The sequence below is a fragment of the Danio rerio genome, chromosome 20 (assembly GCF_049306965.1).
Source record: "Danio rerio strain Tuebingen ecotype United States chromosome 20, GRCz12tu, whole genome shotgun sequence".
NCBI classification, from domain to species: domain Eukaryota; kingdom Metazoa; phylum Chordata; class Actinopteri; order Cypriniformes; family Danionidae; genus Danio; species Danio rerio.
The window spans coordinates 4,430,708-4,435,000 of NC_133195.1; the positions used below are offsets into that span (position 1 = coordinate 4,430,708).

Below are 4,293 nucleotides of genomic sequence, written 5' to 3' on the forward strand. Positions count from 1 at the left end.
AACCGTACACTCATGTCACTACAAACTAAACTCATCACTCTCACGATATAAAAATGTTCGAAGGAAATGGTTTCAGTCAGGAGAAAAGGAGTGAATTCATGAACCCGTTCATCAGTGAAAAAAAACCCGACTTTAAACAATTGGATCACACAGTGCAAATAAACAGTGCGTGAAGTAACTTTACTCACGTGCACTCCACTAAAGCCAGATAATAATGAATAATATTAACAGGAATGCGAATAACAACCCAGTGTTTTTTTTTCAAGTGGGTTGTTTGGAGACGGTTTGGAGACTGTTAGAGGAGTGGTTTCAGCGCGCGCTTTGGCTCATGATGGTCATTTGGCGTTACTCGCTCAAAGGCAGAAGGACGACGTGTGCTTGTTTTAGAAGAAGATGACGATGATGATGCCATATTGAAGGATTTTTCTCGTCTAAGCATAACTGCAGTGTTTTACGACAACTTCAGTTCAGCTTTGGTGAGTAGAAAAGTTAACTTCATTTGTTTCGCGCTACGTTTGATAGCTATTTGTTTGTAAAGGCTGCGAAATTTGAGTTTGGAGCTGTCAGAGTTGAGCATAACACACTTCTATGTTTGGCACATTTAGTTTTTGACAAAAATATATATTGTATTTGGGCTTGTATATTTTAAAACATCACCATAAGTCAGGAGAACATGTGAAATGTGTTACAGTGCTGCTTGTCACAATATTATTAAACAGCACTAGACAGCAAGTAGCATCTACACTGCAAAAAATGCTTTTCTTACTTCGATTTTTTTGTCTTGTTTCGAGTCCAAATGTCTAAAAAAATCTCAAAACAAGAAGAATTTTCTAGACAAGCAAAACATATTGTCTTGTTTTGAGAAATAATATGCCATAATTAAGTGAGTTTTTCCTTAATACAAGCAAAATAATCTGCCAATGGAGTAAGCAAAATAATCATGTCAAAAGGAAAAACAAGATTATTTTGCTTACCCCATTGGCAGATTATTTTGCTTGTTTTAAGACAAAACTCACTTAATATTGGCATATTATTTCTCAAAACAAGACAATATGTTTTGCTTGTCTAGAAAATTCTCCTTTATTTAAGAATATTTAGATATTTGGACTTGAAACAAGACAACAAATCTAAATAAGAAAATCATTTTTTGCAGTGTATGGTAAATATAGCCTACTCAAGAAACACAAGTGTGTGTTTGTCATTTCATCATAGCCAAAATTGAGGTAAAGTTGGCTTTATATTCTCACATTGGTTCAGTGACAACTTGCTCCTCCTTACTGTTTACCATGGTACTTTGAATATTCGGTCTGAAATCACTTGTAGTATTAACAAAACAAGCATTATATCAAAAAAACATTATCAAAATTACTTATTAAAACAACATTAGCCCTATTAATTTGACTGTGAACAGTGTTGTAGCCTACTTTGATAGTCGTTGGCTACTCATATAATTTCTCTATTTATCATTAGCAAAGAATCCTTTTCTGAAATTATATTATTAAGTATATATTCCAACTTTACCTCAATATAGGCAAATATGAAAACAATCACCTTTATTTTAAACTAAAATGCCACACTATGGCGAGACAGTGGCGCAGTAGGTAGTGCTGTCGCCTCACAGCAAGAAGGTCGCTGGTTCGAACCTCGGCTCAGTTGGCGTTTCTGTGTGGAGTTTGCATGTTCTCCCTGCCTTCGCGTGGGTTTCCTCCGGGTGCTCCAGTTTCCTCCACAGTCCAAAGACATGTGGTACAGGTGAATTGGGTAGGCTAAATTGTCCGTAGTGTATGAGTGTGTGTGTGAATGTGTATGTGTGGATGTTTCCCAGAGATGGGTTGCGGCTGGAAGGGCATCTGCTGCGTAAAAACTTGCTGGACTTCCACTGTGGCGACCCCGGATAAATAAAGGGACTAAGCCGACAAGAAAATGAATGAATGAATGCCACATTATTTCTAAAAGGTTCTTGTCTAGGTAGATATATTGTTTTTAATAAAAATACAATATTTAGACACTTTGCTGTCTTTAAATTTTGATACTTCATGATTTTTTGGGCTTTTGTTATGAAAATGTTAGCCTTAGGTTTACTATGAGCTAGTACGCTCCAAACATTGACAAAATTTGCATTGAAAATGGAAATGCAAATTACAATGACACTCCCTTCCGCCAATAATATAGATCTGTGTTTTTAATGACGTTAATCTGCACTTTAGCTACTCATTAGATTTTCTGTTCAATCAAATGTGCAGATGTTCTCTTTAGGACTGTATGATAGATCAACATAAATCTCACATGATTTATTGTGCAGCCCTATTGCTGTAGAATTTTCTATTCAGATTTCAGAAAAAAAAAATTCACACAATCATATTTGGTCAATAGTGCGTTGATGGCTGTGTAGGTGATAAACGATTCAGACAATGTAAATATTCTTTCCACTGGAGTGAAAGTAACCTGGTTTATGTTAGCACACACACACAGTCCGCTCTGGTTGAGAGGCACAACAGCACAGAGCAGATCATGTGCATGAGTCTGTGCACACCCTTTTGAGTTTACCCAGAATGTTGTATTTTGTAGCGATATGGAAGAAATTAGAGGGAAAAATTCTTAGACTGCCTTAAAAGGATAGTTCACTCATCGTCAAATGTTTTCAAACCACTATGGGTTTCTTTTTCTGTTGAACACAAAATAATGTAGCAACCATAGTAGGAAAAATTAGCACTATGGAAGAAGTCAATGGCTACCAGTTTCCAACACTTTTCAAAATATCTTCTTTTCCTGTTCAACAGAAGAAAAAAAATCAAACATGTTTGGAACAGGATTAATAAATGATGATGGAATTTTTAATATTAGACTTCAGTGGAAATTACAGTAGCGCACTTAATAAAAAAAAAAGAAGTGTGCATATATTTATTTGTGTTTGTAAAAATGTCTACCAGCCTGTCATAGGAGCCAGGAGCCCGCAATAGTCAGATTGCAGCATATGCAATGTTGAGTTGGGATTATTATTGGTCAGAACCATTAAATCATAACATAACAGAGTGAAGGTTTATCATTGGCATGTGTTTTAATCGCATTTCAAGAGCATTCAGGCACAAAAAGTACAACTTTAATGAAGAATGATTTTACTGAAAAATGACAACTACACAGTGTTGTTTAACATTTGACGTTTCATTATTTATTTTTTGTACCTGAATACTTATTTTAACAGTTTATTATTATTTATTGTACTTTTTCTGTGCTATATTGTAATCATGTTTGCTTTTGATTTGTTAATTTTTAATTTTTTTCAACAATATTTACACCCTTACAAAGGCAGTTCATTCCGCTGTGGTGACCCCGGATTAATAAAGGGACTAAGCTGAAATAAAAATGAACGATGGCACCCTTACAAAATCACCCCAGTCAATCTAAATTAATGATTCCTTTCTGAAACATATCTATTCAAGCCATCTTGTGAAGTTGTATTCATATCACAATATATAGAGTTGAAGTCAGAAATATTAGCCCCCCTGTTTATTTTTTCTCAAATTTCTGTTTAACGGAGAGAAGATTTTTTTCACCACATCTGTAAACGTAATAGTTTTAATAACTCATCTCTAACAACTGATTTATTTAATCTTTGCCATGATGACAGTAAATATTTGACTAGCTATTTTTCAAGACACTTCTATACAGCTTAAAGTGACATATAAAGGCTTAACTAGGTTAATTAAGTTAATTAGGCAGGTTATGGTAATTAGGCAAGTTATTGTATAGCGATGGTTTGTTCTGTAGACCATCAAAAAAAAAAAAAAAAAATTAGCTTGAAGGGGCTAAAAATTTTGACCTTAAAATGGTGTTTAAAAAATTAAAAAACGCTTTTATTCTAGCTGAAATAAAACAAATAAGACTTTCTCCAGAAGATAAAATATTATCAGACATACCGTGAAAATTTCCTTGCTCTGTTAAACATCATTTGGGAAATATTAAAAAAAAAAAAGAAAAAAATTTTTTTAAAGGGGGGCAAATAGTTCTGACTTCAACTGTATACATATTGCAGAAAAAGAAAACATTGCAATGTCAGACTTTCCAGTAATATGCATCCCTAAATGGAGCATTAGCTCAAGCAATGTTGTGAGTTTTAGTGTAATATTGCCTATTGTCTTAGCCAATGGCCACAGAGAGTGTTTGGGAAGAAGTATTAGATCACCCAAATTCAGTATCTAATAAACATGATGGAAGAACCATTGTGCTGCTGACACTCATATGTGCAGGAAGGGCATTGAGCGATCAGATTATAATGTCACAGGTCCTGTCCCA

The 4,293-nt window shown here is 34.5% G+C and overlaps 1 protein-coding gene across 1 annotated transcript in view; it reads left to right on the forward strand.

Annotated features, from left to right (window-relative positions):
- Positions 1-337: 337 nt before the first annotated feature.
- The window catches only part of tiam2b (TIAM Rac1 associated GEF 2b), a 76,200-nt gene continuing 72,244 nt past the window's right edge, over positions 338-4,293 (forward strand). Inside the window, exon 1 of the mRNA XM_021468594.3 lies at positions 338-476. The gene's annotated coding sequence lies outside the window, so the exon portion shown is untranslated. The remainder of the gene's footprint in view (positions 477-4,293) is intronic.